At 37.1% G+C, this 16,906-nt stretch overlaps 1 long non-coding RNA gene across 2 annotated transcripts in view; it reads left to right on the top strand.

Moving 5' to 3' along the window:
- Nucleotides 1-16,421, top strand: part of LOC115495338 (uncharacterized) — a 41,517-nt gene extending 25,096 nt beyond the window's left edge. The window contains exons 1-4 of one of the 2 annotated variants that reach the window (XR_012056127.1): nt 12,631-13,032; nt 13,895-14,070; nt 15,703-15,771; nt 16,231-16,421. This is a non-coding gene — a long non-coding RNA (uncharacterized lncRNA). Of the gene's footprint in view, nt 1-12,630; nt 13,033-13,894; nt 14,071-15,702; nt 15,772-16,230 lie in introns of those variants that run through there. The other variant, XR_003960540.4, reaches the window with a different exon arrangement.
- Nucleotides 16,422-16,906: the final 485 nt, after the last annotated feature.

The raw sequence follows: 16,906 nt of genomic DNA, 5'->3' as shown, positions 1-16,906 counted from the left end.
ATCTATGAGCAGTGTATATATTAAGGTGCACTGAGATTCCAGGCTGTAGATATGTCAAAGAATCTAAGAGTCTTGGAATGGAAAAAAAAAAATTAAAAACATGCCTCACACAAAACCGAGTTTTTCCACTTTCTTTTTTTCTTTGCAATTAGTTTGTACTAAATTCCAAGTATGTTCAGTAATCTGCTGATCAGAATTTTTTTTAGCACACTGAAAAAAACCATGAGTGTTTATTACATTAATATTTGCTATGTGGTGATAATGAGAAAATTAATCTTAAAACATCTTACAAGTTGGGTTCTGGTGAACACAGACTTACATGCTGATTTCCCATACCTCTGGAGCTGCTGCTGCACTGAGTCATTGAGAAATCTCTGCAAAAGTTCCAGGGCCAGAACACAACAAAAAGCATCCATGGGCACAGGTGTGTGTAATCTTACAGTGAGTCAAATTAATTTAGGGCTATTTAAATCAAAAGCTGATTCCTGTCTAGGTTTGTGTTTGCAGCTTGGATAAGTATCTGCAGCTGGCTATATTGCTTCATGGAGGAGTGCTATGAGAGAAGAATAAAGGCATCAAAATATTAGAAAAGCCCTGTAGTAGGAAACCAGGGGCACTGTACAAGTCTATCTACGATTTTGCAGTCACTGTTGTTGTCTATCTAATATTGCAATGCCAGTCACAGTCTGTGAAAGACACACAGTCTCTTATGCTTACTTTCTGTTCAAATAGGTATTTACAGGCTTGGGTAATTTTCTGAGCTGGGTGTGATATTTTCTCCAAACTCTTGCTCCTGCCCAGATAGGACTCTGAAGTGCACATATGTATACACCCTCTCAGACTTTTTTTTCTGGAAATGCTTTAGAGATGAAGATAACCATGTCCACTCCTTCCTCATAGGATCTTTCTTTATTAACACTGGCTTTTACATTCAGAGCAATGCTAATTGAGAGACCCCATTGCAAGAATTTAGCTGAATCTATAATCCAAAAAAGGGTGAGAAGGAAAAAGCACAGACTACTATACTGACTGCAGTTCAGAACTGCTGAAACTGTCTTTCTTTTGATAGCAAAGAGACTCAAGGATGGCTAAAATTATATGGCTCCTGTAGCCTTTCCTGGTTATCATCCAAAGAGAAGGATAATCAGGCTATTGTAAATTCTGTATGGAGTAACATTGTTTGTATTTGCCTTTTTTGTCAGTCACTTGTGTTTGGTTCCATCTATCTGACATTCCAAGCACTGGTTTAAAAGTTTACCTGAGCAAATGTATGACAGCTTCTTTAAAAATATCTGTCGATTATAATCCCTCCATGTCTATTTCTTAAGTCAGTTTCTTCCTTTCCCCAGCAATCATGTTAGATTTGACTAATCTAGGTTGAACAGTAGAATAATTCTGGTAGTTCTTTTAAGTAAAATAGTTCCTATGCTAATGAGATCCTGTCCAGTTCAACTTAAAAAATACTTTCTTTTTTTTTTTTTTTTTTTTTTTGAGAGAAAGAGAGAGAACTGTCCTTTCTCCTGTTACTGAGTGCCAGCAGTGAGATGATTTTTAACGTTTTTTTTTTCTTAGACTTGAATTTTGCTCATCTGTGGTAGGCTATGTTTTCTCATTGTAGAAGCTTTTTCCTGGTAAAATCATTCCCTTCACTAATGAGATCCATCCTGATATGACAGGAAGACAGCTCTTAAAACACCCACCATTTTCTCCCATTCATTTGAATAGCAGCAAGGGGACATCTTTTAAAGTAATTTTTATCAGCGAGATTGGGCTGAATCTCATTAATAAAGAAATGATTTTACTCAAAAGAGCCTTCACAGTTGAGCTATAACCCAGATTAGTGAGATCTAGCCTGATTATAACTTTATAAGACATTGTACTTCTGCCATTCAAAGCACGCAAGTGTACTGTAGAGACCACCCATTCAGTAGAGGGTGTTTTAGAGGAGCAGGTATGAAAGGTGAGGAAGGTGCCTGGAGGTGTTTTTCTCATCATTTCAATGCACCTTGAGCGCAGAAAGTCAATTCTTGCTTTTGAATCTTGGTTAAATATTAAATACTATATGTATTTTTATTTTGAAGAGCATAAGGGGCTCAGACAAGGGTAAGTGTGCCAGAACACTGCTGACTTCACCAGACATTTACACTAGCCCTAATCAAGTAACCACTTCTCTCTGATTTTGTCTCACAAAAAATACAGAACAAACACATTGCTTGTCAAAGGTTGGTCTCTGAGCAAGAGCATCTGACATTTTGTTTTAGAATGCATTTGGCAGGAAAAGAAGAAATAATTGATAAGTGAGAAAGAAAAAGCCCTTTAGCCATAACTCATGGTGAATTGCTGAATATATTAGTGGGCTAAACAGTTTGGGTACAGTATAGTGCTGGAACTGGAGATAAAAAAGTTGTCTTTTATTTCACAGGTTAAAAATAAGTGGTCACCATAGTTCCCTTTGCAGATCAAAAACAGTCTTTTGCAAGTAGATAAAGATTCTTTCCTAAAGTGACTTTTCAATTAAGTCTTCATTTTTGCATACTATTTTTGTCTTTTTTTTCCTCAATAAAACAGTCAGAAGAGAGAAGGCACAGGGAAAAACACATATTTTTAATATTTTGTTTTAAATAATAAATAGTTACTTGGATTTGATGAAATATGGAATGAAAATCTATGCATTATTTTATTTTTAAAAATTTACTTCTTCACTGAAAAAAACAGCTTCCATGGCAGGTAAATTTATGGGAACTGCTGTTCCTCAGGAAACCAAAAGGTTGATTGTTTCTGAACACAAGACTTTCATCACCAAAACCAGCCAGCTGGGCTGCACTGTTTCACTATCTTTGGCAACATAAAACCAGGGAAACCAACAGAAACCTGGGAAAAGTTAAGCATGCTGCTTTTGGGTATAGTTGCCTATTTGGACAATAAGGATAACTCCAAAAGGAATTTCACCAAAGCTGGATGCATGCTGCATGCAGTGCAAATGCCTCACATTGAAAGGCAATAACTTACAGGGAAACTCAAAGATGCATTTCAGATAAATTGTAGAAGACTGAACTATGTAAGGTACGAAATAAAATGCAAGTGTAAAAAGAAAACATTTCAATTGGACCTATATGAGTAGTTTATTCTTGGCACTTTTGCATCAAGAGCAGAGGTTTGCAATAAAGAGACCCCTTTTTTTTCCATAACACCATAACTATGATTTTCTGACATTTTGAATTAACTACCTCATTTTCAGATATTGCTTTCAAAAGATGTCTGAAGACAGAGATGAAAAACTCAATACCAGCTTTTCCTAGGACCAATAGCTCTCTCTGTATGGCTCCCCTGGTTTTAGTTTCCCAAGGTCTTTCCCAAGAAAGAAGTAAGGCTTTATTTACTTTTGCCCCTTTGCTTGCAACATTTGTTTACCTCAGCAGAAAGTTCATATGAATTCATACCATCCTAAACTGCATTTTGCCCCTGTCCACTCTTTGCACAAGTACAAATAGCTGCAGCTGAGAGCAAGGTAAGAGCGGAGTGAGCCAGTGTGAAGAAAGGAGCACAGAAAACTGCTACTGAATTAGACTGAACAGTTTCCTATTCCAAACTGGTGATGTTTCTGTGAGATACGATGGCAAATCCTGAATATTAATGAATAGTTGCAAACCACTGAACACTCACTTGTCCTCAGTAGAACACTAGATAAATCATCCCATTACTGGACAGTAGCCTACATCTTCTAATTAGACTATTGAAAGACAGATACAAAGGGAAGAGAGATCTTAGCACCTTGCTAGTAAGGGATTGCCCAGGTGCCAGGAAACCTCTGTTCCATGCAGAACTCATTAAATTAGCATTTAAATCTCTATAACGCAGGACAGGGAATGTTGAATATGCTTGGCAACACCCAGCTTGCAGAAGCCAAGCAATCATAACAAAACCTCCCAATGTACCAGGGTGTGGTAAATAACACCAACAAGAAATATCAAAAAGAAGCGGTGATATGTGTTTTTTCCATTCATTAGGCTACTGAAGTGTGAAACAGCTGGATGGAATGGAATAGGTTAAGAAGGCCCTACTTATACTAAAGCACAACGTACCTTAAGGAAAGACAACTATTATCTTCACGCAACCATTGTTCAAGAAAAGCCTGGAACAATATTTTGAGAATATCATATTCATAGATACACTCTCCACCTTGAGATACAGATGCTGTTCAAAACTCAGTGTGAACTAGGATGGCTGGAAGACTACCTGCACCTGGGAAACATAACTGCAGGGTCTAACAGGAAAGGGCCAGAAATGAAGGAGGGAGTTGATCAGAATGGACTTCAGGTGTGTTAGGTGGCAATTGAGTTTCAAGTAGTAAAAAATTGGAGGAAACTTAAGGAAATCTCTGTAGTTCAGATCAGCTTCATTTGAATAAATGTAGGCACTGGGTAGCTCTAGCGTGTGTGGAAAATCAGGCCTAGGTTTGGAGTAAGTCACTGAGTGGCTTAGCACTTCTGTAGGTGTACTTCTAGCAACGTGTGTGTTCCAAAGCATATAGTGTTCCATACCCTATGGAGAACATGGAGTCTTTGCAGGGATTTTCATGATTTCATACTCCCTCTAGGATAGTGAATCTCTCTTTGTTTTGCTATATTTAGCACATCCTCCCCTTTTGCCCTCAAGTCTTAACTATGCTTGAAAGTCTGAAAGTCTTTCATGAGCTCATAAAATCTAAAAAATACAATATGGTCTAGATGGCTCAGGTTATTGCTGTTAGAAGCTTTCATTTCTTAGGTGGAGATCTCTGTTCTGGATAGAGGAAGCACCCCAGAGTAATAACCTGGTCCTTCCTGCATACAACTGCACACAGCCATATTCTTTGCCAGAGTGACCAGGAGCATCTGCAAAGGCCTCTGGCAGTTATGAAACAGAGTGTGGTTAACTGAAGGTTGCATAGCACCTCCTTGCTTTATCAGCTCCTACCTTCAGCCCACACTAAACTCACTCACGCATTAAAAATTGAAGTGTAATATTCTGCTCCCTGATCTTAGACTGCAATATCTTTGTTCAATTCTCAGTCATTGCTGGAATGTGCCAAGCAATGAAATGTCAGTCTTTGAAATACAGTTCTTAGGAGAACTTTTTTTTCTTACTAAGTAAATTTAACTTTATCTCATAATAATATTTAATGATGTCCCATTTAGTATTGTTCCTTTTTTGCTTCTATCAGTCTTCGTTATGAATGCCATGTTGCATCTCAACCCTTCTGCCTCTGAAACTCATGTCAATGCCAATATGTGGGTATTACTAAATACAGAGAATGCATAAGAATCTATTCAGCCAGCACTCCTCCACTTTCTCTGAATTCATTGTGTCACCTCCGCCTCCAGTGGCCTGTCTTGAAGAGCCCCAAGGTAATTCTTGAACGCATGGCACTGCTGCCCCCAGGCTCCTTCTGATGCTGTTGTGCAATGTACCCATTCTTTTGTGTGTAAGAGGGAGAATATTTGTAAGCCAAGCAAGAAGAAAATGCCTGATGTTTTCACGAGTGTATGAACATTTCACACAGAGGGAAGGTTCACCCCTGCTTTTTAAAGTGGAAATTTTCACATCTGAGCTATATAGTTATTATGTTCTGAACTGCTGCTGGTGTTAATTGGGGTTGGGGTAGACTTAAAGGCCAGGCTTGGGTGAGTATTGTAAAAGATTGGACATTAAACTGAAATTTGAATGCTTTTCTGCATAAAATTTTAACAGAGAAAAATACTATGTCCCTTTGCCCTGCCCAAGCCCCAAAATCCCACAGGGTATTTTCATTCCCACCTACATATTTCTCAGCCTGCCAGTGTCACAGTGGATGATACAGATCTTCTATCAGAGACACGGAAAATGAATGCAGGAAATGTTAAAAAGGATTTAATTCCTTGGCTGCTATACCCATCACAGTTTTCTAATTATTTTTTTTAATGCAACTAATGCCAACCATAAATAATGACACATAAAATGAAAATAGGATTAGAATAGATGACATCATTCCCAGAAAAGGAAGGATTTGGGATGGTTTCTCAACCTGCCAAAAAACCCAGCAGCCTTCTCCCCACTTGTGAGGTCTGTGGGCAGTGACCACTGTTTGACAGCTAGTGCAAGTTGTCTCTGACAAGTTCACTGAGCAATTAAGATTTTGATAATTTTTAGGGTCCCTTCCAACCCTAACCATCCTGTGATCTGATTCTGTAATTATTTCTAGAAGGAAATAGTAGGACATAGTTAGGAAGGAACCATATACTTCCCAATGCTTTAGCTATCCCCTATGAAAAATAAAAATAGTTTGACAAAGCTGTAGGGTAATTTTCTACATTCCTTAGGCCCAGTCTTGAGTCAGGGCTCTTTAAATAGCTTTATGGTTTGAGTTTTCATCATAAATGGAGATGTTACACTGGTTAACAGTTAGCTTACTCTGTTTTCCACCAGTGTTTACCTCAGACCATGATCAGGTGACTGAACACATGAATTCCTTTCCCTTCCTAATTTATTGTAGATAAGTTTTTCTTGTAGTTTTTAAACAAAGCTGATTTTTAATTTATTTGAAAGGAACTAAAAATCCCTGTTTTTTACAATCTTGATAAAAACAATGATTAACAACTGCATGATTAATGGAGATTAAAAAGCTCATTTAGGGTCTAATGGAAGTTAACAGGCCTTTTTTATTAATGTTTCTAATTGATTCTTGATTTAAGTGGTAGCCATTTTTTTAAGTGGCCTGTTATTGAAATGTACTACTGGTAAAAAAAATGGACATTAAATCTTTGGGAAATTTTCATGTATAAATCTATGCTTGATCTGTACAATTATTCTATTATTGATTTATAATGTCAGAGGTGGAAAATCTGCAAAAGATAAAGAACAAAGAAAATGTCCCAAGTTACATTTTCTTTGTACATTTTCCTGGATTTCACTCACAATCAGAATTGAAGGCTTTTCTCAAATATTTGTTTAATAATGCAGATGCCATGTCAAGTCACAGGATATTTGTTCTAACATTTGAATGTATGTTGAAATTTTGCAAATACAAGACATTTAGCCAAATTAATTGCTCTACCATGTACTTTTTGACTTATGATGTTCTCAAACTTGTATGTAAAGGATCTTTTATGGGTAAACTGCTCCACAGAACAATCCTGATAAAGAAGCTTTAAGGCAGATGAAGCCAATAGCATGAATTCAATTCTACATGCTATAAATAATACAAATTAGAGATATATGTTTTTCACAGTTTTGATATGGACCTAAACTTCTATGCAGGTTACCTGAGATACATGAATACCTGATATTTTCTATCTGCTTAGTCAGTTATAATTCAGCCTTAAAAATTAGTGTGCTTCTATTCACATTGCTCTGAATGTTATTCATATTTACTGTGTTTGTTTCCGTAGTAATTTGCTCAATGAAACAAGATTGTTATACTGGCCCAGACCCCCAAATCTTAAGCTGCTGTAAATAATATCACTGGGTTTCAGTGAGCTCCTCTGACTTGTGCTGGTGAAGTTCAAGACTACATTGAGGTGTTCATTAACATTACTGACGTATGGAAGAAAAGGATTTTTCTGTAATGAACACTGCAGTGATTTTAGAGAAATAGAAAAGGACATGGGACTATTAGAAGCAATTTAAATGACTTTTTACAGGTAGCAAGAAACACACAGACAATTCTCATGTGCTTACAGCTATCAGTATGAGGAATAGACATCTCATGGTTTCCCAAAAGTATGGCTTGAATGACACAGCCTGGAAAGGAAGTGACTGTGCTACAGCATATTTTTACTTGAAAGTCATGTTTTTCTGTGCAACTTTCTCTGAGAAAGGTCTGGTTTATCTTGATTCAGTCCAAAGGATATGGTAATCAACTTACTAACAGTAATGTCAATGATACCAACCCAAACAATTCAGTAATCTTAAAGTGTAATCCCACTAGATGATATATTTTACAGGTTATTTAGTTTTTTTCATTGAGAAATGTGTCAAAGAAGAGCTGGAATTGTGATTCTGACTGTGGAGTAGGCAGACTGAGAGGTAATGGGGAATAAATATAGGACCCCCTCAAATATTGTGGCTACTTCCAGTGTGTAACTGACATCAGCATATGATAATTAATTGGGAGGAGCTGTAAACAGCACAGAGAACACTGAGATACTATGAGATAAAATGTAAAGCCTTGGGGCTGAGCAGGAAGTGTTTCCTTGGGATTCAGAGAGCTCACTGAGAGCTGGGGTGGAGGAAGGGAAGAAAACACCTTGAAGGATTCAGTCTGTAAATATGAAAACTGGATGGAGAAAAAAAAGAAAGAATATGTGTAATAAATAGAAAGGAAACAGATGTGGCAGGACTCAAAAAGGCTTGAAAACCTCAAATGTTAGACCTGAATCAAAGAAAGGAATATACATTCTGAATAAGAAAGCTTTAAAGTAAGGTAGTGAAGGAGTGTAAAATACTGAGAACAGTCAAATTCCACCTTCTTCCTTTCCTATGGTTTTCTTCTTTGCTGGTGTAATGAGAGCTCTCCCTTCAGGCATTTCAGTATCCTCTACCACTGTTGGTGTGACCATGTTACAAATAGAAGCAATATGCCTCATCCATGCTACTCACCATGCCATGAAGTGAAAACACAATGAGTTTCTCTTCTGTGCTGGAAGACATTCCATCTGCATGATGCCCTTTCCTTAAAAGAAAACATTTGGGGGAGTAAAATGTGGTTTGAGATGCTTATAATAAAATAAACATACTTGCACATGCAGAACATTGTGCCCATGGTTAAAAAAATTGTAAACCAGCTCTACATCTCAAAGTGTCTAGCACACATATTCTTGTTCTTAATAATTTTATTTTGTAGTGGATAAATATGGGACAAAAAGAGGAATTAAATATCTTACCTAAAGCTTGCAGGATCACTGGCTGTTGGATATAAACTCCATTTTCCTTTTCTGACCATGAGTTCATATGACTGACATATTCCTTGTATGTGATATAATAAGGTGAAATCTTGGTTCCTCTTAGAGCTTAATGTGTGATATCATGGCAATGACAAGCATGAATGAGATGCCAATGTTTGGCACTCTTTGGTGAGCAGTTAAAACATTACAGTGAGAGGTGTCCAGCAGCGTTAATAAGTAACCCAATCAGGACAAGTCCATGTCTGACTCAACATCAACTTGATAGAATTGCTGCTTTTGGCAGTTAATGTTGACACTTAGTACAGTGTCCTTATGTATGTGAGGGACTTGAGTTCCTTTAGTGGACACTGAGTACAAAAGCTACAGAAACAGCTGCTGGGCACATAAATGTCTTGTTGGAACGATATGAATATATTTAGAAAGATAGTTATGTGTTGCTGGCCTTAATCCCTTGCCTTAAGTGTCTTCTGATGGTCAGAGATAGCAGTGCACTGAATAAAGGGAAGCACTTTTGACTGGCTAGTGTACATCAGGTCCCACACACATACTGACTGAATTCACGTTACTTGTCACTTGATACAGTTATGAGATCTGAATGATTTTCAGTCACTTCAGTGAAGGCTGTATTTGAAACCTGGTCTCAAAGCCGCAAGGCAATTGTATTACATACCTGTCAACTAACAAGGCTTGCCAAAATGAATCTACTCTTATGAACGCATGACCATTATTGCTGTTCACACTGTGTAACACTATACACTGTGACAAAAGTAAAAAGCAGGAGGATTATTAGGCTAGACAGTCACTTACTAAATATATTTATTGTGGATAAATGAATATTCCTATTCAAATAAAATATTGAGCTTTTGATAAAATTTATAATATTGAGAAATGTGATAAGGGCAATTTAGTAAAACTTGACCTTTTCCTCTTGTTAGGAAGAAGAAAATATTTACATTTCCTGCCTGAGCAAAAATTTTTATGCTAAAGATTACTAAATATTCCACATACCAAGTTCAAGCAGAAGCAATGGAATTCAGCTGGCAGCTAGACCACACAGGCCAAATTTCTTTACATTGTTATAGAGCACTTAATCATTCATCAGATGTAAATAATAACCTTCTTAGCAGTTAACAAAGCCCAACCATGGTCACACAGGGGGTTGTGCAGTGTGCTGCATGCATTTTCTAGGTTTGCATGAGAAATATGGATCTGTGAATTGGTAGAGCTGACAAGTTGTTCACTGAAAAAGAATTGAAGCAGCTCCTTGAAATAGAATTCGGAAAAGTACTTTCTGATTCGAAACTCCCACAGGAGAAAGGAGATTCTAAGGGTATAGAAGAAGTAGAAGTTCTGTTGTCAGGTCTAGAAAATTGACTGTCTTACAGGTGTCTTCAACGACCAAGGGCTAAAGAACTGTCAAAGATTCCATCTATCTGAGTAAGAGCTAATGAAATAGAGATGGAGACCAGGGTCTTGCATAATGTCAGTTGATCATATTTCCGATAGTTTACTGAGGAGACAAATACAAAATAATTTAGAATGCCGCAGACAGAATACTAACCCTAATGTTTTAAGATGCATACTACAAATTAACGCCATAGTAGGCACAGGGCTAATTTATCTGCAAAATGCTGATTTATTTAACATTATTTTTTTGTATATATTTTATTAATAGGAAGACATAGGCACCCTGTCACAAAAACTACAGTAAAAAAAATATTACAACTCATTGAGTTCACTAGCCTTTATACTTCTCTTTTAAAGCCTTGTTGTGTGCAACAACTAATAGAAACATTTATCCTTCTTCAAGAACAAAGTAAAAAAAGAAATCCAGTCGTTAGTATTGGAAAAATAGATTTTAAATAGTTATGAATAGGTTTGTTTTAAAGCCGTCTGTTTTGAATGATAACTTCAAAAAATAACTGCTACTGCTTGGTGTCCTCAGGAGAAAGCAATGCTTTCTGTATTAAGAGTGTCTGGTGATTAAGTCAGAAATTATACAGCTTATAAACTTATTAAGGGTTTACACATGTGCAAAAGCTGGAGTGATCTTTGAGTAACCAGTTAAGGATGTAATTTAAGACACATAGTAAATGGATACTTTTGATGATATCAGGATTTCAAATTTCCTTCCATTCTGTCAGAGAAAATATTACCATTTTTCCTGATTTGTCTCCTATTTTATAGGAAAATTGTTTATGCTGGATAAACTGGGTCTATCCCATCTTTCATACTTCAGTGTCCATCACACTGAGATCCTGTTTTCAGAATTATACTGAAGTGGTAACACTGACTCATTAAATCCTCTTCATTCTTCTTGTAGAATCATGTCACCTGATTGGTTTCTGAAGATTTTTGTAGCATTTACGTCTTCTTGTGATACGAGCTGGGTAAATTTCTAAGAAGAGAGTTCTCTTCTTTGAGATCTTTCCAGTCCAACACTCCTGCAATCCCTTTTCTTACTTGAAGATGGTGAAAAAAATGTATCTGCATCGTACAGATGAGTAAGCTTCCCAGATTTTTAAGATACTTACTCATTGTATATAAATAAGTGCCTTATCACTGTTGTAATAAAAGTTCTGTATATGAATCTAATCTATCAAGTAAATACAGAAAATTCCCATTTTATCTTCCAGAGGTCATTTATTATATTGGTTTTGAGCTGGAGGCAGGAGAGGATGAAAATGGGTTTACAATTAACTACTGTTTACCGCAGATTTTTTTTCTCCTCATCTTTATAAATATTCCAGTGACTTCTTTTTGTCCCTTTTCATTTGCACCTTTTGAGGACTATATTTAGGCTTAGAAAATTTGTGTGGCAAGTCAGATTTAAAACTTTTATAAATAGACATCGTGAAAACTTCCAAGTTTCACTGTCTATATATTGCATTAGACAGGTCTGTGTAGGGGGAGAGAAAAACAGTAAAACTTATACATTATTTAAGAACATGAAATTATTTTAAATAGATCCAGTCAACAAGGAAAGCAGACATTTTTCCCAAGGTATTTATCATGCAAGTATTGCAGATTACTCTTACTTCTACAGGCAGTTTCTCTTAATCAGTCTAGTATCAATATAGTACCCTTGTTGGTGACACAAAAGTCACTCTACTTTATTTTAATAGATTTTATTTCCGAAGAAAAATCATGTGTGTACTTTCTTTCTCCATATATTCATAATCTCTGTGAGGAAAGCTTTCACTTAGTGCATTTTATTTTAATTTCACATTTGCTAATAACATGCTTTTCAGAAAAAGCAGGTGCTTTCACAGCATCATACAAGAGGTATGTTTTGAAGGAGCAACATGTAGCTTGTTGCCCTTTGATGTAAATTTGTGAGGAAGATAGATTATAACATCAAGATGTTTCTCCGTGCATAATAAACTGCAGAGGACAAAGTTCATGGCTGAGAATTGTATGGGATACAATTGACTACCTTCACTACAATCAATTATTAGGATGATTATATTGTGTCTGGAGAATACGATGCTAATGACTAGCTAACGCTCAGAATACAGACTCTTGACTTGAAAACCAATGACAGTTAAATGAAGCAAGGGGAAGGGCCTATATGTTGAGCTAGCAGCTCTCTCGTGTTGCTAATGAATAATTAAAAATAACAGTCTTTATATGTGGCTTGACAGTATACATATCCTTTAAGTATATCCTGCTTTGTAAGGAACTTGGCACCATGACAGCCCAGGAAAGCATCCTACAGCATCCTGGGCAGACAGAGCTTCAGGAGGCAGGGAGCGAAACACCCTCGCGGTCAGGAGGGCCCAGGCAGGATTAGCTGTGTCCTTACTGCTCACCTTCGACTCCCCCGTCTTCCAAACAAATAAATAATTGAAACCCATTACCTCTTTTAGGGGGTTTGCTCACATGCTTTCTATATTCACATCAAAGCCGAGATCAGTGTCAGAGAAGCAGCCACATTTAGCTGAGTCTCTCAGAGACTACTGATTAATTAGTTTTGCATTTTGGAAGTGCATCCAAAGATGTTCTAAAATAGTGTTTGTTTTTGCCTTTGCCAAAACTTGTTTAGGAGCACTCTGGAGGATGACGGTGATGTACTCAAGATGGCTGTGAAAGAAAAGGGCAATCAATTCAGGTGTGCATGTGCCAGCATTTTTTTCCCCTTATGAAGTTTCTGCACCGTTTTTCAGACGAGTGGCTAAATGAAACACACACTGGTATTAATAGAAAGTGAAGGATGGAGTGGGAATGGAAACTCTGACATTCCCCTTAACTGAACCAGTGTAAAATGAAAGGTACACCAAGGGTAACAATGCAGATCTTAAAAAATATATAAAAAAATAAAACAAACCTGACACAGATAAGGGAGATGCAAAGACTATAAATCCTGCATAAAATTTTGCCTTTTGAAAGCATTTAATCCCTGTTTCTTACATTGACTTTTTTTTTTCTTCATAAAGTGTGGTAATATGATGTATGAGGGGATACTTGGTTATGGCAAATACTGCCTACAAAAGTGTGTTCATACTGTTATTTGCCTTTCTGTCTCTGTCTATATCAACTCCACATGCTGCTCTGGTGGCCTGCTTTGTACTTAATATAACTTGTCAAAACACATCTATCAGATATATGAAAAGGCAAACCTGGGTGGCCAGACTAGTCCAAGCCTGGCGTGGATTGCATTTTACCAAGACCACAGAAATCTCTTCTCCTCCATGAGATTAAGATGAAAAGCAGAGTTCATTGTTGTGCAACCAGATTTTAAAATAATTACACACACGTTAGTGCATTAGTAGGCCACTTGTGTTTATTTGAATCCCACATGCTGTACTTTTATGTGGATTTTAAGTGATTTTTAAAACTGTCAGTACAAAAAAAAAAAAAAAGAAGTTAAAAGTGATGTTACCACTTGTTTTAAACTGTCTTTGTTTCTCTTTTTTTTTTTTTGTTGTTGTTGTTGTTTTTTTTAATCCTTTCCTGTATTTGCTTCTGCATAGTAAGCTGCTACCATCCCAGCACCTTATCTGTTTCCAGGAAAGAGGGCATGTGGTTCCCTTTGGCTGTTGACTGAAAGGCATCTATATCTTCTTTGAACCACGACAGTGTAAGAACTGAAAATCCTTACATCTGTGATATGCTCAGTGTTCACCCTCTGGTTTCCTGGGAGCTCATGGTAAGTGCTATATAAAGGAACACGCCCCTGGATACAGACTGAAACTCACTTGTTGATCCATAGATATTTGCTTCTGCTCTCATCGCCCTTTCACAATGAATGTCTATTGCTTTGAAATAGATAAATTTTTTTTATTGTTGTTGCAGCATATTCAGTGTGAATTTTTTAGATGTCCTCCTCAAATTCCAAGACTAAAGTCCTTCTAGAAAAATATTTAAAAAACTCGATCCATGGCAGCTTACTTTGCAACCTATTTATGCTTGCCTACCAAGTGCATAAGTGAAACAATTTATTTGAAACATGATTAAAAAAAAAAAATTGCTAGAATTTCTTAAAGGAGTCCCATTGAATTTGTGGACTGAAAATCAACATGGGACCAACTCATGCTATAATGTTGTTGCATCATGGGATCTCCTTGGAAGTGCAAAATTTCCAAAAGAATGACCATGAAAATACACTAACATTTTTTATCGTGGTTTTTGGCAGTTTTTACACTTGTATTCAAAGAAACCACTGAAGAGGATTGTTCCAGAATGGCTAGAATTCTTTGGTTTTAGCTTTCCGAAGTGCCTATATGTTATTTCTTTGTCTGGAGAGTGAAAAGCCTTGAGAAACACCAGTTTGCATAACAAAGAGAACCCTTACCTGCCAGGTGGGTTATACTGATTTGCTGTCAGGGAGCACAGCATTCTGTGCTCATCGGTGCTTGGGAATAACTGCACATCCTGCTGTCTCACTGGGTGGCTTCAGGAGCTGACTGAGAATTTAGGGACTATCATTTAAAGCTCTGTAATTGTGTAAGGGGGAGAAGAGGAAATTGGAGGCATACTGCCAATATCTTTAAAGCCTTTACACTAACCCTGCTGGAGGACAGCAATGTGAATAAGCTGCATGTCATTACATGACACCAAAAATAGGAAAACACTCAGAGGTAACTTGTCTAACCTTAGTGGAGACGTGATAAAGTAGAGCTTTTCTGGCTGTACTGGCACTGAAAGAGTCAGCAGCAGTCAACTTTCTTCTAATAACCAAATGTGCTGAACATGAGCTAGTTATTGCAAACACAATTATTCGGTAATTGGATAAGCCTAAAATATCTTGGATACATCCTTGATCCAAGAGCTGGCAGCTTATTGATTATATCATTGTTTGGCAAAGAGGCATGCAGGCTGCAGGACTCACAAGATACATACCCAGAGCAGACTGCTGGACCCACTATCATGGAATTGGCTCCAAGTTACTGATTCGGCTACATTGTTGGGGAACTGGCACAAAGCCTGCTAGAAGTAGACACAAAACACTTTAAAGATCTAAATATTAAAGATCTAAACACTAAACAAGAGCTGTGTAACGGCATCCTTGTAAGGCTTGCCTGCCCAGGAGCATGTAACAGCCCAGGATGTCAAGGGGAAAGCACTGCAGGATAGGGCACTGCTGGTACAATTAATTTTGTCAAAAATCAGCATTAGGACCAACTTGATATCTAAATCAAAATGTATATTAAGTGAAAAAAATGCAACCAATCATTCAAAACACCCCCCCCCAAAAAAAAAAACAACAAAAAAAACCCCCAAAAAAACCCAAAAAAAAACCCACAAAAAAACAAACCCAGACGTCTGTTTTCCATTCCAGGGCAAAGAAAACATATTATAAAAACATAAGTAGAGGCAAAACCTGAAGCTGGCAAAAATCAGCAGTAAGGTAAGGAAGTTGTTGATATGTAGGTCTTTTCAGACCAGAGTAACACCAAACACTACCCCTTTTAAGAAATTGTGCTGCTAAAGGCGAACAATGATTACATAGATTAAAAAGACTGGATTGGGAATTTGTTATTATAACTGACTGTCAAATTAGGCAGATGTGAACAGGTGTGTATGAGGTAGCTCTTAAAAATTCAGTTTTAGTAAAAAAAAAAAAAAAATCAAAGTATCTCTTCCAGATTTATTTTTCTAAATTATCTCTTCCAGATTTGAGGCTATTTAATTACAAACAACCTTTTGATTACGTAAGGTGGTTGACAATATTTTAAGTCCTACTTTTGTAAGAACCACAAAATAGTCAATGAACAAGCTCAATTTGGATAAAAATTCAAATGCCTAGGCAAAGTTTATCTAATATAGACAGCACTGAGTGTCTTTCATATGCCTTTATTTATTTTAGGCTCAGACCTCAATTATGATGTGTGAACACAGCAAATGGGTCTCCTTGCCAGGCAAAGGATAGTCTCTGATGTGAGTAAGGTCGGCAGGATCAGAATTTTACCATGATGGCTGAAAACTGATAATAGCAACTTTATCTGACTGCTGGAGTGATGCAGGCCTATCATGCTGTGGCTTCAATAAAGGCTTCTAAGCTTTAATCACTGTATTCGAGGCTGTAGTCTCTGACTTATTTGAAACAGCTGAACTTCCCCCGAGTGACTTGTCTGGTTACATTTGTGGTACCTGACCTACTTTGCAGCACTTCCCTCGGTACCTCCTCATCATATGATGTCCCATGAAAGCACTCAGAATCGGAACTCACTCCCAATAAAGGCCAATAATTAAATAAAAATAAAAACACATTTGACATCCCACAACAAAGGGAAATCTCAGTGGCTTTTGCATGTGCTTGCCTGCTGAATCAGACAGTAGTTCCTGTCCCCACAGAGCTACAGGATGATGGATCACCAAAATGACAAAAATAAGAATAGAATTTTGCACTGTATTCTTTCTCTTCCCTTGAATCTCAGAGAACATCAGATATGTTAATTAATTCTCTCTGTTTTCCTGAGGTTTTCTGTTAGACCCGTTTAACAGGTGGGTAAACCAATGCTAAAAAGTGTTCTGACTTGCCT

This window comes from Taeniopygia guttata, chromosome 5 (genome assembly GCF_048771995.1).
Source record: "Taeniopygia guttata chromosome 5, bTaeGut7.mat, whole genome shotgun sequence".
Classification (NCBI taxonomy): domain Eukaryota; kingdom Metazoa; phylum Chordata; class Aves; order Passeriformes; family Estrildidae; genus Taeniopygia; species Taeniopygia guttata.
The sequence above is the reverse complement of the archived record's forward strand: the minus strand, read 5'-3'. Positions and strand labels throughout refer to the sequence as shown.